This window comes from Pan troglodytes, chromosome 7 (genome assembly GCF_028858775.2).
Source record: "Pan troglodytes isolate AG18354 chromosome 7, NHGRI_mPanTro3-v2.0_pri, whole genome shotgun sequence".
Lineage (NCBI taxonomy): Eukaryota > Metazoa > Chordata > Mammalia > Primates > Hominidae > Pan > Pan troglodytes.
Window position 1 is genome coordinate 46948136 of NC_072405.2, and position 19419 is coordinate 46967554.

General features: G+C 50.5%; 2 long non-coding RNA genes across 3 annotated transcripts; both read right to left on the bottom strand.

Annotated features, from left to right (window-relative positions):
• Positions 1–4682: 4682 nt before the first annotated feature.
• LOC134810851 (uncharacterized) lies at positions 4683–5142 on the bottom strand. Its single transcript, XR_010159492.1, has 2 exons — positions 5060–5142; positions 4683–4819 (listed from the first exon to the last, which is right to left on the bottom strand). It is a non-coding gene; the product is annotated as an uncharacterized LOC134810851 (long non-coding RNA).
• A 301-nt stretch (positions 5143–5443) lies between these two features.
• On the bottom strand, positions 5444–13158 carry LOC107976289 (uncharacterized). Of its 2 annotated transcripts, XR_001720145.2 has the most exons (5): positions 13101–13158; positions 7328–7394; positions 6285–6307; positions 6155–6180; positions 5444–5530 (listed from the first exon to the last, which is right to left on the bottom strand). It is a non-coding gene; the product is annotated as an uncharacterized LOC107976289 (long non-coding RNA). The 2 variants fall into 2 exon arrangements; XR_010159491.1 differs by lacking the exons at positions 5444–5530; positions 6155–6180 and having other exon boundaries at positions 6228–6307.
• Positions 13159–19419: the final 6261 nt, after the last annotated feature.

A 19419-nucleotide genomic window follows, 5' to 3' on the forward strand; every position in this document is an offset into this window, starting at 1 on the left:
GCTAATTTTTGTATTTTTAGTAGAGACAGGGTTTCACCACGTTGGCCAGGCTGGTCTGGAACTCCTGACCTCAGGTGATCCACCCACCTCCACCTCCCAAAGTGCTGGGATTACAGGCATGAGCCACCATGCCCGGCCAGTTTATCACTTTTATCTTCTTGAGGAAATCTTTCCTGGAGCATTCTGATCTGCTGCAATCTGGACTGGTTGCCTTCCACACTTATTCACAGCTCTTATCTTGGTGTCCCCTTTCATCATTGTCCTAGGGATTCCCTTCCTCTCTTTCCAGGTTTGGTTTTGTATTCCATAGCTTCCTCTTTTTGTTTCCTTATTTTTGGTAAAACACATCCTTCAGTCGCTTCCTGAGAGAAGGTACTAAGGAAATACTTCACAAAAATTATCTGTACATGTAAAAATATTTTTTCTCTATCTTTACTGTGATTGCAACTTTAAGTGTGAAATTTTATGTTAGAAATAATTTTTCCTTTAGAATTTCAAGGGCATTGCTTCATTACTTTCTAGATTCTATTTTTGCTTTTGAGTGGTCTGAATGAATTCTGATTCTTGATAACTGAGTATACAACTGTTTGTCCCCATCTCTGGATGCTTATAGGATCTTCTTTTTATCCCTAATGTTCTGAAATTTCATTATAATGTGCTTTGTCATGGATCCATTTTCATCCTTTGTGCTGTGCACTAGGTGGGCTCTTTTGATTGACAAACATCTGTCCTTTTGTTCTGGGGACACTTTTTGAATTTTTTTTTTTTTTTTTGAGACAGAGTCTCCCTCTGTCTCCGAGGCTGGATTGCAGTGGCACAATCTCGGCTCACTGCAAGCTCCACCTCCCGGGTTCACACCATTCTCCTGCCTCAGCCTCCCGAGTAGCTGGGACTACAGGCGCCCGCCACCATGCCCGGCTAATTTTTTGTATTTTTAGTAGAGACTGGGTTTCGCCGTGTTAGCCAGGATGGTCTCGATCTCCTGACCTTATGATCTGCCCACCTCGGCCTCCCAAAGTGCTGGGATTACAGGCATGAGCCACCATGCCCGGCCTTGAATTTTTTTTTTTTGCTGAATTCCTTCTCTCAGTTTCCCCCCAAGTTCTGTTTCTAGAACTCCTATTTGAATATTGGGCTTCCTGAACTTGTTCTCTAATATTGTGATCTTTTCTTCCTGTTTTACAACTCTTTATTTTTTGGGTCCATTTTAGGTGGAAGGGTAGTATAGCTTCAAATACAGCCATTTGCTTTTATCAGTAAAGAACACAGAAACTACTCTAGGGCCGGGCACTGTGGCTCACGCCTGTAATCCCAGCACTTTGGGAGGCCGAGGCGGGTGGATCACGAGGTCAGGAGATTGAGACCATCCTGGCTAACACGGTGAAACCCCATCTCTACTAAAAATACAAAAAATTAGCCGGGCCTGGTGGCAGGCACTAGCTACTCGGGAGACTGAGACAGGAGAATGGTGTGAATGCAGGAGGCGGAGCTTGCAGTGAGCCAAGATCACGCCACTGCACTCCAGCCTGGGTGACAGAGCCAGACTCCGTCTCAAAAAAAAAAAGAAAAAGAAAAAGAAAAAGAAAAAAGAAACTATTCTAGGTATTTCAAGCAGAAAGGGATCAAATATAGGGAATTGGGTGCTAACAAAAAGAAAATCGGGATGCATGTAACTTTCAGATTGACCACTGTAGCTATAGTCCAGAGAGTCTAGAAGTTGCTGTTATCATCTATTAATAGATGCCAGAGAACTGGAGGAAATCTCTGCTGGTATCACACTTATCCTGCATCCCTGGGGTCCATGGGTGGCAGGGGAATGGAGTCTAGCCAGACTCTACATAAACTATGTCTGACCGAGTCTAGACACCCACTGCCTCTGCTGGAGGAAGAAAATGACTCATCTCCAATCTCCCTTCCAAATCTCTGGTACAAAGTTTAGAAGAGGGTAGCAAGATGCTACTAGAAACAGAAACAAAAAATAAAAATAAATACACAAAGCCAGCTTCTCTACTGTCCTCTTCTAGATCTCTCTTAGGCTAGAGTCCCTTAATCTACTTATGTCTTGTCTTTCATATTTTTCCTTCTTTTCCTCTTTGTATTTCATTTTGGATAAATTTTTCCATACTATCCCCCATTTCATCATTTTTTCTCTGACTACACTCAGTCTAGAGTTTAACCTGAATATTGAGGCTTAAAAAATTCAATGGCTATTTTTTGTGTCTAAGATTTCCAGTTTGTTCTTTTTCCTTGAGTTTTTTTTTTTTTTTTTTTGACAGAGTCTCACTCTGTCACCCAGGCTAGAGTGCAGTGGTGTGATCTCGGCTCACTGCAACCTCCACCTCCCAGGTTCAAGCAATTCTCCTGCCTCAGCCTCCTGAGTAGCTAGGATTACAGGCATGCGCCACCACGCCTGGCTAATTTTGTATTTTTAGAAGAGACAGTGTTTCACCATGTTAGCCAGGGTGGTCTCAAACTCCTGACCTCAGGTGATCCACCTGCCTTGGCCTCCCAAAGTGCTGGGATTACAGGCATGAGCCATCGTGCCCGGGCTTTTCCTAATCTTTTTTTTTTTTTTTTTTTTTTGAGACAGAGTTTACTCTTGTTGCCCAGGCTAGAGTGCAATGGCATGATCTCGGCTCACTGCAACCTCCACCTCCCAGGTTCAAGTGCTTCTCCTGCCTCAGCCTCCTGAGTAGCTGGGATTACAGGCATGTGCCACCATGCCTGGCTAATTTTGTATTTTTAGTAGAGACAGGGTTTCTCCATATTGGTCAGGCTGGTCTCGAACTCCCAACCTCAGGTGATCTGCCCGCCTCGGCCTCCCAAAGTGCTGGGATTGCAGGTGTGAGCCACCGTGCCTGGCCTTCCTAATCTTTTTTATTCCCACTTCTTCTTGTTCCATTCCTATTTTCATCTAATATTTATTGCTTATTTTTAATATGTTTTTATGATTTCTTTGAGAAACGTAAATGTATATATACTTCAAAACCTATCCTCTATAAAACTGATAGATTTTAGTACTAGTCTATAAAATTGATAGATTTTTATGACTTCTGCTCTATAAAACTGATGTCAACTGGAATGAATTCATGTTGTTTATTGATTTTACTGTCTTTCTTAGCATTAGACTTTTTCATTGTTAAAATGTGTTTTGGAATTTTGATTTGCAGATCCATTTCTAGTGGCAGTTTTCCCCCTTTGATTTGTTTTGTTTTTGTCTTTTTCTCTTCTCTTCCTGAATGCGCAGTTTATAGTTTTGTGGTTGCCTCCACCCATTTTCCTAAGCCGCTGTTCCAGCGCCAGCTCTTACGTGTTATTTCATGGTTCCTTATTCTGTGCCAGAATGATGCCAATCCAGATGAGGAGCTGTGGGTGGCTTGGCATGGGTCCTCACTTTGAGGCTGTGCTCTATTTCCACCCCACTTTACCTCACCCTACCCTGGTCTCCAGCATCTAAAAGTAGGGTCTTCCTCTGGGCTTTCTCCCAGGACAACGTTTTTCAAGTAAACATTTCTATTGAAATATAACAGATATACAGAAACGCACATGAATCGTAAAGGGGCACCTCGATGAGTTTTCACAAAGTGAATGCTCCTGTGTAATAAACCCCCAGAGCACAAAAAGAACATTCTTGGCCTCCAGAAGACCCCTGGTGTTCATCTTAGTCACTGCCCTTTCTAAGGTAACTGGGCTCCTGGCTTCTCTAAAACCCTTTGGGACTCAGAGCCCAGCAGCATGTCAGTCACAGCCCCATTTAGTGATTTTGGGCTCTGTTCTTGCTTCTGGTTCACAGAAAGCTTGCCTTGTTTTTCAGCCCAACTGTGTGTGTTGGGTTATATGCGAAAATGTTTTATTTACTGCTGGTTTGTGGTTGGAACAGAGAACTCACCGCTCCATCTTGACTGGAAGTCCAGCAGAACCTGTTTATGGGACAGTCACTAGTTCTGACCGGAGACCAGGGAAATGGTAGCAGATGGGCTGGGTTCAGTGGATGAAAAGCCTTTGTATGCTCACTAATAAATTCAGATGTTGTCCTCCAGTTAGTGAATGGATGATGAAAGACTGCATGCAGGAAAATGAGATGCTTTGGGATGTGTACATTTTAGAATTATTTCTCTGGCTAAACCAGGGAGGATGGAATGAAGGACAGCCACACACAAACAGTTTTACCAGCTGGGAGGGAATTTCTGTAATTCGGGTGAGGCGTGCCCAGGGTCCATGAGGGCAGTGGTTGTGGGGGTGGCAAGATTATAAAAATGAATTTGCCGGGTGCGATGGCTCACACCTGTAGTCCCAGCACTTTGGGAGGCCAAGGTGGGTGGATCACCTCAGGTTGGGAATTCAAGACCAGCCTGACCAACATGGAGAAACCCCATCTCTACTAAAAATACAACATTAGCCAGGCGTAGTGGCGCATGCCTGTAATCCCAGCTACTCAGGAAAGCTGAGGCAGGAGAATGGCTTGAACCTGGGAGGCGGAGGTTGCAGGGAGCTGAGATCATGCCATTGCACTTCAGCCTGGGCAACAAGAGTAAAAACTCTGTCTCAAAAAGAAAAAAAAAAAGAATGAATTTGGGAGATAAATAGGAGGTGATTGATTGGACGGATGTCAAGGATGACTTTTAGTTTCTGAAAACTGGTAAAAGGTGGTGCAATTTATAGGACTTAAGGAATGCTGGGGATGGAGCAGGTTTCTGGGCATTTATTTCATTTGCCAGTTTTGTTAGTGGTTGGCTCTGCATGTCTTCTCCCAAGCTTCTGGTACCATGACTCATCTGACAGATGCGTTTGTTGAGTCCCTGCTGGTGAGGGCTGGAGCCTGGGGAGATAAGGATGGGGAGGGACATAACTAGGAGACAGGGCCACCTTCAGGCTGGGGCTCTTTGCAGTGGGCATTTGTCAGCGTACAGGAAATGTCTGTGCTCAGATTTCCTGCCCACAAGGTGCGGGGGTGCGAGATGCACGTGAAGCTTGGGCCCCTTTGTGGAAATGAGGGAGAGGGAAGCAGAGAGTCAAGTGCATGAGAAGTAAATAGAGACCCTGAGAAAGAAAGGCAGACCTAGGGGAAAGGAACTCCAGTTTTTCCTTTCTTCTGGTTGGTCAGAGTTCAGTCCTTTGCCCCCACCCTAACACCTTCTGCTTCTAAAGGTCCTTCATTACTTGGGACCCAGCTTCCTACTGCAGCTCTTCCCCAACCACCTCTACAGAAGGGGTAGAGAATTCAGTGGCTCGATACAAATGTATCTTGGCATCTTGTAGTCAGGAGGACAAATTTTGCCTTCTCTGTGATCCTGCAGAAGGCATCCCAGGAGGTCTATGATGTTTCCGCCGTCTGATCCTTCTTTCTCTCCACGTACCCCTTAACCTCTTCCCATCATCAAGCCCTGTTTAGCTTGCCTGGGAGCCAGGCTGGGTGTTGCAATCCTCCTGGGCCAGGCTGTTAACTGAGTAGCAATCTGAGCAGGTTCTAGAAGCGTGTCCCTGGAGTCTAGGGTTTCCAAGGAGTCAGCTCAGAACCTAGAAGTTCACTCTATGGAGGGTCAAGGTACAGAAACCTGAGAATGAGGAATAAGCTGAAATCTATCACTGCATCTCCCTAGGCCTCAGAAACAGGTGGGTCCTGCTGCTGTGGTCTTCCTCACACTCATTCTTATTGCTGCTTATTTTAGGCAGAAACAATAGTAGGATGCTATGACCTGTGAAATCATAATCCAACCCTTACATTCCGTAGATGAGGCCCGGGGAGGTTAAACTGATTTTTCCACGTCAATCCAGGAACTTTCTACTTTGTTATTCCTTCCCCACCCCCACCCTTGGCTCCCAAAGGGCTTTAGGGTCAACTTAGTGAGCTCTAGGGTGCCATTGCCAATCCAGATATTGACGGTCGGCCCCATGGGCAGCGCAGGGTCCGAGTCTGGGGTTTGATCAGAGTCTTAAGTTCAGCGGGTTTCTCCCCTGCAGGCCCCTGCACCTGGGGTTGGGAGAATGAATAAGGACCTTGTCTGGTAGGAATTTCTTTCCTCTGCTGTTTGCTTTGGGTTTTTTCCCTCTCCATTCCTGGCGGCTAACCCAATATTTGGCTTTCTAAATTTCTAAATTTCTGTGAGCACTAAATATATTTCTTCATTTAACCCCGAGAATCATGGTTTCCTACCTGCTTCCCACGACCGGATCCACAGCCTGGAATGAAAACAGAACCCCGAGGGCATCGGCAGCTCAGGGCTGAGGGGGTGGTGGTTCCGGGGAGGGGGAGGAGCAGAGCCAGGGAGGGAGGGTGCACTCACCCACGCTGGGCATCTCAGACATCCTGAGAAAGCAGGAACAGAGGGAGGGGGGAGACGCTTTGGCTTCTCTCCCAACTCCTCGCAGCCGGGGCCCTGCTCCTCCCCTCCCTATCTAAAAGGGGGCCTGGTCCCCACCCACGGCGCCTCTGCACAGCCCCAACATCCCAGGTGCAGGCCGTGAGCTAGACCTGGGGCGTGGTGAAAGCAAGCAAAACCTGCGCCTGAAGCCCGCTCCGCCACACCTTGCCCCCTGCAGACCCCTGTAGCTGGGCCGCGGCCCTCTTGCACGGACTCTTAGAGGGCTCCTCCACCGCCCTGCCCTCCCCACTGTAAACAGTCAAGGCCGCGGTATAGCTGAGCTAAATTGTACTGGTAAATTGAACGGGGCAGTGGAAAATTCCCCTCCGGAGCCTCCCGGGGAGGAGCTCTAAGCAGCTGCTACCGAACCCCAGGGCTTGTTAGGCACCTGGCTTTCAGGTTCTCCACCCACTCAGCCCCCAGCTGGGGAGGAGGTGGCTGTTTCTTTCTCCTTCGGAGCAGGAAGGGAGAAGCAAGAGACCCTGCTCCCCAGCCCTGACCTGAGCTAATGTCTGCTAAAACATCTCCTCTTAAATCAGACTTGGTTTTCCAGATTTGGGAGCCGGTGGCAGTACATTCTGTCTCCGTCTGGCTGAGCAGGAAAACAGGAGACAGAGCTTCCTACCACCTGATTTACAGCCTTGGCGTGGTTTTGAGACACAAATCACCCAAGAGAGCGGCTCAGTTGTAGTTCTGCAGATGCGATCCTGTAGGATCACCTGGCAAGATCGCTTCCCGCCGGTGGGGAGGTCCACAGGGCCTGGGAAAAGGCCTCCTCCCAGACTGAAACGCCGCCTACTGCCCGCCCCCCGAATGTGTCTGGGACCCCACTGGGCCATGTTGGAGCCTGGGGGATGGACGATGTGGGGGATAGTAGGGCAGGCGGCAGTGGGTCCACAAGTCCTGATGACCAGCAGGGCCATTCCGACCTTCCTCGGTCCCCTCATTCCCTTCCTTGCCTGTACCTGCCTTTGTTTCTTCAACCTGAATCTGTCAAGCACTCCCCAGGCACCAGGCACTGTCGTAGCTGCCCTAGAAGGACACAAGAATAGTAAGTCTCTGGCCCTGCACTTAGTTCCAGAGGAAGAGGAGATAGGAATGTAAATGCTTGCAACAAAAGGCTGAATGCAGTTAGTGTCATGACACAGGTATAGATAAGGTGTCCTGGGACTGTAAAGATCTCTCTCAGAGTCAGGGGAGGCTTCTGTGAGGAGGTGACGCTAATGTTCATCAGAACAGAAGACAGGAGATGCCCTGGCGACAGGGCTGACTTGGTTTCATGGGGATTCTCTGTTTTATCTCCATCTCCAGGGCACTTTATCCTTTTAAAATACTTTTTTTTTTTTTTTTTTTGAGATGGAGTCTCGCTCTGTTGTCCAGGCTGGAGTGCAATGGCGCAATCTCAGCTCACTGCAACCTCTGCCTCCCGGGTTCAAGCGATTCTCCTGCCTCAGCCTCCTGAGTAGCTGAGACTACAGGTGCCTGGCACCACGCCCGGCTAATTTTTGTATTTTTGGTAGAGATGTGGTTTTGTCATGTTGGCCAAGCTGGTCTCAAACTCTTGATCTTGTGATCCGCCTGCCTCGGCCTCCTAAAGTGTTGGAATTACAGGCATGAGCCACCGTGCCTGGCCCCTTTTTACTCTTAGATTAGCCATACCCAGGTCTGAGGGTCTTGTCTGTCCTCCCTACACTGTGCTTTTTTTTTTCTTTTTTACATGGGGTCTTGCTATATTGCCCAGGCTGGTCTCAAACTCCTGGACTCAGGCAGTCCTCCTGCCTCAGCCTCCTGAGTAGCTGAGATGACAGGCGAGAACCACCACACCTTGCTCGTTTGCCCCTGTGTCAGAAGCCATGTGGTTTCTTTGAGGTTGGCATCAGGTCGCCATCAGCCCCTTTGCCCTGCCCCCACTACCAATGCTTGGGCTCAGCTGTCCCATTAAAGCGAGGTATGCTGTGGGCCTCAGTTCAACTCCCAGCTCTTGTGAGAGGGCCACAGGGCTCTTTGGATTAGGCTGCCATGAATTTGGTTGATCCAAAAGATGAGGTTTGGGGGACCCCTTATCTGCTTCCTACTCCTAGCACTGTGTGCTCATTCTCTGCTCAGGGTGGTCTGCCATGTGATGGACGCCTTGTTTGCACCCACTCCTTCCATCCGGACCATAAGAAGAATTCTCCTCTGCTTTCCACGGGACACAGTGTGGGCATGGCTTCACTCCACTCCAGTAGAGGGCTGATACTCAGTACAGGGCTGATGACGCCCCAGCATGGATCTGGGTGCTGGGCACACTGTGATACAGTGGAGGATCTCCCTGTCCTCAGGTGCTCCCAGCCCACTGACACTTGCGAATTAGCTTTGCACTTGCAATTGTCTTCCCTCCCCACAGGGCAAGGAGGTGGGTCAGTGAGGTGCTATTGCGATTCCCAGTATGGAGACAGGTGGCCCAAAGCTCAGCATCTTAGTGGTTTGCCCACATTCTTGCCATCATCTGGTGGGACTTAGGTTCAAGTCTTACTTTTGCCACTGTGACATTGGACAATTTTCTCCTCCATGAAAGACCAACCTCAGTGTGTTACTATCAGATCAACTGTGTAACATAGCATATGTCTGGCACATAGAGGGCATGGTACAAGGTCAGTTTTCCTTCCTTTCTTCTTCTTCTTCTCCTTCTCCTTCTCCTTCTTCTTCTTCTTATTTTTGAGACTGAGTCTTGCTGTGTTGCCCAGGCTGTAGTGCAGTGGCGCAATCTCAGCTCACGGCAATCTCCGCCTCCCAGGTTCAAGCAATTCTCCTGCCTCAGCCTCCAGAGTTGCTGGGCTTACAGACGAGTGCCACCACACCTGGCTAATTTTTGTATTTTTAGTTGAGACGGAGTTTCACCATGTTGGCCAGGCTGGTCCTGAACTCCTGACCTCAGGTGATCCGCCTTCCTCGGCCTCCCAAAGTGCTGGGATTGCATTGTTCATTCATTCTAGAGACAGGGTCTCACTTGGTTGCCCAGGCTGGAATGCAATGGCACAATCATAGCTCACCACAGCCTCCAACTTCTGGGCTCAATTGATCCTCCTGCCTCGCCCTCCTGAGTAGCTAGGACTGCAGGTGTGTACCACCATGCCTAGCTAATTTTTGATTTTTTTGTAGAGACGAGGTCTCACTCTGTTACCCATGCTGGTCTTGAACTCCTGGACTCAAGGGATTTTCCTGCCTTGCTGCCTTGGCCTCCCAAAATGCTGGGATTACAGGTGTGAGCCACTGCACCCAGCCTGGTTTTCCTTTGCTTGGGTATAGTAGCACATCCTATGTCTATGTAAATGTCCCCAAACATTGATTGAGGTGAAAATTTCTGCTTCCACCCCTCTCCTTTCGCCTTGATTATGAGGGTGAGAGGGGAGCGGTAGGGGTGGGGGAGGAAGAGGGTGCAGCCGCATGGTAGGAGAGACATCTGGGGCTTTACTAACACAGGAACTCCGTCCTGGCTCATCCCAGTGGGCGGAGGTCAGGCAAGTTGGTATCCTGCCCCGCCTGCTGGCGGAGGCAGCTTATGGATTTGGTGACAGATTCCTCCCAAGAGATGAATGCAGCAATTGTATGCTTGGTGTAGAAAAGATTCCAGATAGAGGAGATGTTTTCAATGGCAATAACCCTGAGATAGAGTATTTTCACTGAGTCAACAAACAGAGGTATCAGCGCCGGCTCCCTTTGATGGTCCTGTGAGCGCTTGTAAGCCTCCAAAGCTGTTCTTGGCACAGAGGGACCATGTCTAAAAGCTTCCATTCTCCTCTTCATTGGAATCACCCCTCCTGCCTCCTGGAGGGATTCCTAACTCACATTCTTGGACAACAAAGGCAGTTAACGGAATCCTGGTGGGTAAGGTCCCAAAGCAGGGAGATAATTTTCACATAGCTCCACGGATGCCTCCCCCAGGCTCTGCAGTGGTTTTCAAAAACATCTGATGACCAGATTAAAAGGGGTCTCTGAGGAGTTTGAGGGGTTTCATAGGGAGAAAGGCCCTCCTCACCTGGTTGTCAGAGTTTAAGAGGATCGCTAAGCACTTGTGGTCCGCAGAGATGGACTTGCAAATGTTTGCTTGGTGGCTGTTGGAAGGCGGAGGCAGGGCGGGTCAGGGAGGGGGTGGAGGGCCCAGAGAAGTCTCGTCTAGGGTTGTTCACAATGATGGGTTGCCGCACGCCAAGGTTTTATCTGATGCTGTTGATCACTAAATGTGAACAAGCAGTGACCACTGGGCATTGTGGCTCACGCCTGTAATTCCAGCACTTTGGGAGGCCAAGGTGGGAGGATCACTAGAGCCCAGGAGTTCAAGACCAGGCTGGGAAACACAGGGAGACCCCATGTCTTCAAAACATAAAAAAATTAGCCAGGCATGGTGGTGCACACCTGTAGTCCCAAGCTACTCGGGAAGCTGAGGCAGGAGGATTGCTTGAGCCCAGCGGAGTTGAGCTGCAGTGAGCCAAAATGGTGCCACTGTACTCCAGCTTGGGTGACACAGCAAGACCCTGTCTCTAAAAAAGAAAAAGCAATGACCGTGAAGCAATCTGGCCAGCCAGAATGTGATGGGGTGGGAGTTGAGGGTAAGATTTGGAAATTGGAAGCAGGGACGGTGCTGGCCTGGAAACATCTGGGGAGAAAATTACCCTGTCTTTTAGAAGCATCTTCCATCCTGCCTTAGAATTTTTTTTTGGGGGGGGTGCACAAAGTGAGTTTTATTTTTCATAATCATAGAAATAATTTTTAGAATACCCCAGGGCACACTGGAGAATTTGGCAGTCTGACTGGGGGGTCCCCTCAGACACCCACAGGCTGGTACATGGGTGCAGGGTACCTGGGTTCACGGTGTGGTTTGTGGCTCGGGCGCATCTTGCGGGTGGCTCTTCCTCCACATCAGCACTGCAGGCTCGAGGAGGACGGGGGGTACCCTCCAGGCTCTTAGGAAATTTCACTCTACTTCCGCTCAGTGGTCTCTGGTCGGCCGAGTGTTCTCCTGAGTGTCTCTTTTCTTCAGCTTGACCTTACCAAAGCCAGCGATTTCCCCTATGTCCAGTTTGTCATTTTGTTTGTTTGTTTGTTTATTATTTATTTGAGGCAAAATCTTGCTCTGTCATCCACGCTGGAGTGCAGAGGTGTGATCATAGCTCACTGCAGTCTCCAATGCCTGGGCTCAAGTGACCCTCCTGCCTCAGCCTCCCAAGTAGCCGGGATTATAAGCATGCACCGCCATGCCTGGTTAATGTTTTAATTTTTGGTATTGACGGGGTCTTATTATGTTGCCCAGGCTGGTCTTGAACTCCTGACCTCAAGCGATCCTCCCGCCTCTGCTTCCCAAAGCATTGGGATTACAGGCATGAGCTACTGAGCTTGGCCCGCTATGTTCTCAAAACAATCCATGGAGCCCGCTCTGCGCCCTGGCTCTGGGTGCTCCCACTGCCTTAGCAGGTAGCCCAACCCTGGATTTTGTGGTACTATCAGAGCCGGCTCAGGGAACCCACCCTCAGCCCCCAGGCTCTCTCCGGCCTGTGGTTGGTGTCCCCAGGCCAGTGTCCTCTTGGTGACACCACAGTCAGGCAGGGCAACATGGCAGCTCCCAGGGGTAGGGGAGCGAGGTCAGAAACAGAAGCTGTAATTAAATCTTTTTTTACCCACCCTCATCCCCAGCAGGAAGTTATTCTTGGTGCTCAGCGAGGGGGAAGGAGGGGCGGGATGTGAGCAAAACGGCTGCTTTTGACCTCATGGCCTTCCTGGCGATTGGGTGGAGAGGTTTTTAAAGATTGAGGAAGAGATTTCCTTGAGCATCTTCTGAAAATAGAGACTGGGGCCTCTAGTTTGGCTCATTCTGGACTCGACTTCTACTTTTTGGACAGAGAGAAGGCCAAAACCCCAGCCTGGGCACTCGATGCCTAATCCCGTCGGCTGCAGCTTCCCTGGTGCCTTCCCTTGGACATGGGTTGGGGTTGGACGGGGACAGTGTACTGGGGAGACGAGTGGGGCAATTCCCCCTAGGTGGGTGGAGGCAGGGGTGGCTGTGGCCAGCGAGCAGCTTGCATTTTCCAAATTGGTGGCTTTTGTTTGGGCAGAGCAGGCCTTGAAAACCCGCTCCAGCATCAGCACCTCCTCCTCCTCTTCCCCTGGGGTCAGACAAGGGCCCAGGACCCAGGCCTGCAGATGCTGAGTGGGAAGGCAGAGGCAGAGCATTAGCAGCATCACCAGCACTTCCTTCCGGGCTTTTCTTCCAGGGGCCCTTGGGAGGAGCCCCGTTCCTCCTCCCGCATCCCCCTGTGCGTTCTCCGCTCTATCAATTCCTCAGCCCTCTCCTCTTCCCCCCAAAACTAGAGCCAGGGCCAAGGAAGTGTAGCCAAGAGGATGACTTGGTTTGGTCTCCTGTGGAAAAGATTCCAGCATCTCCCATTCAACAAAAGCCAAAGTCTACAAGAAATAGGACGTGAGGTTCCAGTTCTTGGAACAGGGACTGCAAACCCTTCACCTTCAAGAAGAAAAATTACCAGACACGAAGGGAGCTACCTCCAAGGCGAAGACTTAGGATCCCATTCTGCTCCAGCTACTCTTTGGGGCTGCATTCTCTTTCACTTGTATTTTTTAAAAAATAAAAATCCAGTCTCCATTTCATCAGGATCATCTGTCCCCTTCAGTTTCTTCGTTTTTAAGCTCCCACTCCCTACCACCTGTGGAGCCAACTGGATACTGCAGCATTTCCCACACAAGTACCTGCAATTTCCTTCTCACAATTCGTAGGTGGTTCATAGGTGGTCACTCAGACTGTGGCAGTGCATTGTGACATCACTGGCACCTCAGAGGTGGATGAATGGCAGGGGGAGGGGAGGAGAGAAGAGAGTTCCGCAGGCCCTTCTCCTGGTGGATGGTGGCCATAGTGGATGGTGGCCTTCTTCTGGTGGATAGTGGCCTTCTCCTGGTGGATGGTGGCCTTCTTCTGGTGGATAGTGGCCTTCTCCTGGTGGATGGTGGCCACAGTGGATGGTAGCCTTCTCCTGGTGGATGGTGGCCACAGTGGATGGTGGCCTTCTACTGATGGATGGTGGCTGTGGCTGTCCAGGCCTGTTCTCACATCCATAGTGCCTCCCCTGTCACCCTCTACATCAATCACTCCCCAGCCCTGCTCTCTTATCCTCTTTAGTATCTTGCTTTGTCCTCTTCTGACCGTTGCCTGCCCCCACCACCTTTGCCAAGGCCACCCAGACACCTGCCATCACCTTCCCATTGCTCTTCCCACCTGCTCTCTTGCTCCTTCACTACACCCCACACCGAGGCCACAGTGATTTTTCTAAACTTCACTGTGGCTGTGCCATCCCCTGCTCGGAGCCCTCCAGCAGTTTCCGCAGCCTTCAGGACTATGTCCAAGAGGCTCAGGGGGACTCTGCTGAGAGCTGCTAGAATTTGGTCCCAGCTCACAGCTCTTCATCTTCTGCTGCCTCCAATTCTTGCACTAGATTCCTGCTTTTCTCCATCAGAATGTGCTGTCAAACTTGCCTCTGGATCTCTGCACAAGACCCTCCTGTTGCCAGGACACCCCTCCTTCCCAATGTGTGTGGTGTGAGTGCATGCACTAGTACACATGCATGGTATCATACACATCCTGTCTAAAGCCCATGTGTGCATACATGTGTCCTATCTAAAGCCTATGCATGGATACATATGTCCTGTCTAAAGCCTATGCATGCATACATGTGTCCTATCTAAAGCCTCTGCATGTATACACGCACACACCCACATTCTAACTAAAACCCATGCATGTATACACGTACATCCATGTGTCCTAGCTAAAGCCTATGCGTGCATACATGTGCACACACACATCTTATCTGAAGTCCATGCATGGTTTGATGCTCTTCAAGGATTGCCAGTTTTTCAGGAAGAATTTCCTCATAGATCTCCCCCATCCCACCTTACACACACATTCAATTTGGTTGTTCCTTGGCCTCTCTATAGTTTTTGCTGCTGTTGTCTACTTCCTCTTTCTTGAGAACTCTCACCTGTGTTATTTTGTATTGGATTGCCTCCCTCATGTCCAGTATTTCTGTCTTTTGGTAATAAGGTAACTCCTGTACCCTGCTTTTACTTGAGGAATCTACCCCTCTGTCTATGTGCTTTGTGGAAAATCAACTCTATCCTAAGCTCCAAGTCTGGGGAAAATGGATTTGGCATAAGCAATAAAAGCCATAGAAATTGGTTCAGAGGTGAAGATGTTACCAAATTCAAGACAATCAGTTTGGGAAAAAAATTTATTTGCAGTTTCTAGGTAAGATGTTTCTTTGATGTACTGAGAGGTCTCTGGGTATGATGGCCTGTTCCCTCTGGATTTGGAGGGGGAAGTAAGAAACCTGGGTGTTTTGGCCGCTGGCATTATAATAAAGCTAATCCTGCAGAAGGCAGAGCTGAAGGACAGAGAGAAACTGGATCCTTGATGCCATTGGTAGAGCGGTTGAATCAAATTGAACCTGAAGCCAGATCTGGCCCTGTGTTTCCAGTCACATGTCCCTGTAAATCACTTTTACTATTTAGGTCAGTTTGAATTGGCTTTGTTGTTACATGCGGAAAAGTCCTAATGCACTCCCTCTTTTTCTGCCCTGATTTTTTCTTCTCTCTCTTATTGTTCCTTTCCCCTTCCCTTTCTGTTATATGAGGGTGTGCCTCTGTGACTTATCCTCATTGTCATTTACAAACTGAATGACCTCATTTATGACTGCAGTTTGCCATTGTCTTCCAAATCTGTAATGTTCAAGGTCTAGGCAGGAATACCTAACAGTTTTTTTTTTCTTCTCTTCTCTTCTTTCTTTTCCTTTCTTTTCTTTTCTTTCTTTCTCTCTTTCTTTCTTTCTTTCTTTCTTTTTTTTTTAGACAGGGTCTCACTTTGTCACTCAGGCTGGAGTACAGTGTTGTGATCATGGTTCACTGCAGCCTCAATCTCCTGTCCCACTTCAGCCTTCTGAGTAGCTGGTACCACAGGCGTGGGCCATTATGTCTAGCTAATTTTTTATTTTTTGTATAAGTGGGGTTTCACCATGTTGCCCAGGGTGGTCTCAAACTCCTGGGCTCAAGCAATCCTCCCACCTCTGCCTCCCAAAGTACTGGGATTACAGGGGTGAACCACCATGCCCAGCCCTCTAACAGCTTTCTAGCATCTCTTATTCGTCCCACAAAAAACCCCAAGAAACTCAGCAAGTTCAAAATTGAACAGTTTTATTACTCCCCGGGAACCTGCTCCTTGTCTTCCCTTCTCTGCCTTTGTGAACAGCTCGGCTGTCCTTCCTGCTGCTGGAGCCAGGTGCTGGGCATCATCCTCCTTCTTGCATGCCTTCCACACTGTCACCCCATCCTGTTGATGCCCCTTCCTGAACCCATCAGATCGGCCCCTCTGTCCCATCCCCACCTTCACTGCTTTGGTTCAGGTGCCCATCACCTCTCACTAGACAACGGCAGGTCCTCCAACATGGCGTCCTCCAGTCGCCCCCCCTCACCGAGGCCAGGCATTTTCCAACACGTACATCTGACCACTCACGGCCCCTGCCTGAAGCCCTTTGGTGGGTTCCCCTTTTCTTTCTGAGCTCCAGCTTCCAGAATCATGGCTGTGCCAGTTCTTCTAATCTTCTGGAAGGTTCTAGGTGTTGCTTCCAGGCCTTTGCCTTGCTGTCTCTCCTGTGTTTAGCCTTGCCCTCCTCCTCCCCATTCCCCTTTCTCCAGGTGAGCTCTTCCTGTCTCGAGGCCGGCGTGCTCCTCCTGTGTCCAAGAAGACTTCCATGCCGACTCCTCTCCTGGTTTACCCTGTGTTAGGTTTTGAGGCTGTGAGCTTTTTGAGGGTAAGGACAGAGACCCCCAGCCTCCCCCACGATGTCCCACCCTCAAAGTGCCAACTCTACCGCCTGCCACTGCAGCTGTGAGCTCAGGGAGGATAATGTGGCCCTTACCTCCGTACCTCAGTCCACAGCTCAGCACTTGGCCCGTAGGAAGTGCTCACTAGACAGTCAGCGAAGTGAATGAAAGGACAAATGAAGGAATGAGTGGACTGGAGCTCGGGCCTGGGTGCTTCCCCCGGGAGCCCACTCCCTGCAGTGGCGACCTTGTCTGTGAGGGCAGCAGCCGGAGCTGAGCCTCCCCTGTAGGGAGAACACTGTAAAGTATCTAAGGCCTTCCTGGGGTGCTCCCCCATGCCTAGGGTCACTGCAGGTGACGATTCCAAGGAGTGACTCTCCTCTCCAGGTTGAGACGGGAGGGAGCGGCAGTGAGGACCCTGGAGGTCACCCCGGTAGCAGCTGCAGGTGTGAAGAGGAACCAGGAGTTATTGTCCTCACTACCAGGTTCACTAGGGGGAATTCTGGGGCAGTGAAGACCACTTTGATCCCTAGAATTCCCAGGAAAATGCTTTTTGCTGCCTTTGGGGCAGATACAGGGAAACTTCTAGGCTATTAGGGGTGCCAGGAAGGGGAGCAGAGACAGGCGCTTTAGAAGGAAAGAAGCTCTGTTTGTCCTCTCTGCCCCTCCCCTATTCAAGGGCCTGGCGCCGCCTCCCTCATGAGGCCTTCCCTGACCACCAGCTGCCCCCCACCAGCCCCCCACCGGCCCCCACCGCCTCACCCCGCCACCGTCACTCCCTTTGGTTTGGGGGAGTGGGCCACTCCCTTTCTCTTTTAGGCAGGTCTGGAGGCCTGCGTGCTTGAGGCTTCCACATGCTTATGGGTTCAAAGCGGGAATGTAGGCGTGGGGGAGCCTGGCTCTGATCAGCTGATCCCAGGGCAGCCACGGCTGGCAAGAGGGCACCAGTTTTGAATTATGAGTTCTGAATGATGATGGAAACGACTGATAATAACAACCACATGATGGGGACTCACTGTGATGCCTTAATCCTCTCTCCAGCAGGCCATCTTAATGAGGTTGCGTTCTGTGGGGCAGGCGGGATTTTCAATGAGTGTCTGAGAGCCCCCACCTCCAGCTCCTCCTCCCACTCCTGCAGTCGGACGTGGCAGGAGACTTCTCAGCATGGCCTCAGCCTCAGCCTCAGCCTCAGCGGCAGGGTACTCAGAGGGCCTGGGGGAGGGGAGGCAGGAGGCAGAGCTCTGACACTCCGCAGTAGTACCACCCTTCCCTGTGCTCCCACCCATCGTGCAGGGGAGGCCTTGCTTTCTGGTCACCAGGGAAGCGAGGAGGCATCGGCCCAGGACAGTAGAGAACTGGGGCAGGAAGGAGCCTGGGAGAAGCAGAAGTCAATAATCAGCAGATCAGGAGCCATGTGGAGCAGCCTCCGTCTGCCCGGCAGCCCAGATGTAGCTTCAGTGACCGCCCAGGGCCTCTCTCCACTCCGGTGGCTGCTGTGCTCCTGCCCAGGGCCCACGGGTGCAGCAGCTGTGTGTCATCCCTGCCCTTCCTCCTCCTCCCTCCCTGTCTCCCTCCTCCCTGCCTCCTTCCTGCCTTCACCATCTCTAAGCACCTACCTTTATCTCCAAGGAAGAAAGCTCATAGAATGACTATTTCCAGGGACATTTGAATTTTATGAGTGCTTCTCAAGCCCCAAAGGCAAAGGGAATGAAATCATATTCGTGGAATCTGACAGGCTGTTTTGGAGGGGACTAGAAGACAGGAGGGCCTCCTAGGCTCCACTCTGAATAGACACGCCTAGATCATCCCTCCCTCCCTCCTTCCTCGTTTCTCTTCCAGGGGTTTCCCTGGGCTAGGCCCTGGGCTTGACACTGGGATGCAAAGGGACTGAGTCCTGGCCTGAAGGAAGGCCTCGCTCCTGCCAACCCTGCAGAAAGTGCTGCTTTTCCCAGAGGAGAGAGCAGGGCTCCTGCTGGAGATGGCGTTGGGAGTGAATTCTCTACTCTCTCATGGTCTGTCTGATGAGCTCCCTCTGGAGTCGGTTCAGCCCTGGTGAACCGGGGGTTCCCAGTCCCAGTTTCCTTAGAGTCAGCTTTGTCAGGGCTCTGGCGACTGTGGAAGGATTTGTGGCTAGAGGCTGACCCAGGGCCTGGTGGACTGACCGAACCAGGGCCTGGTTTAAGTGTGGTCAGGCTCCTGTGCACGCTCAGAGCTGGGGACAGGGGGACCTCTGATGTCCTCCCTAAGACACAGTGAGCCCCAGAACCTCTCAGCTCTGTGCTCCCCTGGCTTCGGTGACTTGGAAAAGGCTGGTGAGGGGTAAAAAACAGAGAGTTTGGTCTGGCCCCAGGCAGGTTCCCTGAGCAGCTGCAGGCTGTGGCCTCTTGTTCTCTGTGGGCCTGAATGCAGCCGGTGAAGTGAGCCCTCAATCCCAGGACAGCTCTGCCAGCGCTCACCAGCCCCTGCACACAGTCCCACAAGGAGATTCTGCTCTGTCCTCATCCTGTCTCTGAAGACCCTTCCTCTCTGTGGCCCACAGGACTGGCTACATAATTTGCTAAGCCCAGTACAAAATGAAAACGCAAGATTCCTCCTTAAAAAATTAAGAATCTCAAGATAGCAACAGCAGAACATTAAACCAAGTGTGGGGCCCTTCTGAGTGCCACAGAGCTAGCTCTGGCTGCCCAATATTTACTTCTCAAAGGGGGACTGTGGAAACATCACGGGAACAACTCTAAATGGGAATTCTCAGGCCCTGGTGACAGGCGGCAGAGGAGTTAGGCCCACCTGATACTCTCAAATTGCACCCTGGGGACTAGGGACCACCCACACCAATTCCCACCGTAAAAGGTAGCTTCTTTTGCTTTTCCTCTTTCCTGTATTCTGCTGTGGGTATTATTCCTGTATTTCATGTCAGGGGTACAAGGAAGGAGGGTGTGTGTATGTGTGTGTGTGTGTGTTGGAGAGAGAGGAGCAGGTGGAGGAGGAGGGATGGGATGGAGTTTGGTTTTCTATTAACCTCTGTCCCACTGCTGTTCCTTCGGGGTGTGTTGTGTGCAGTTCTTGTTGTTCCGGTGACCCACGGCTCCAGGTACAGTCTCTTTCCTGCTTTCTTCTCTCCACAGTGGACCCTGCTCATCCTCCCAGCTGCTTGGAAGGGAAGATAAACACTGCAGAGTGCAGGAGCGCTCATGCTGAG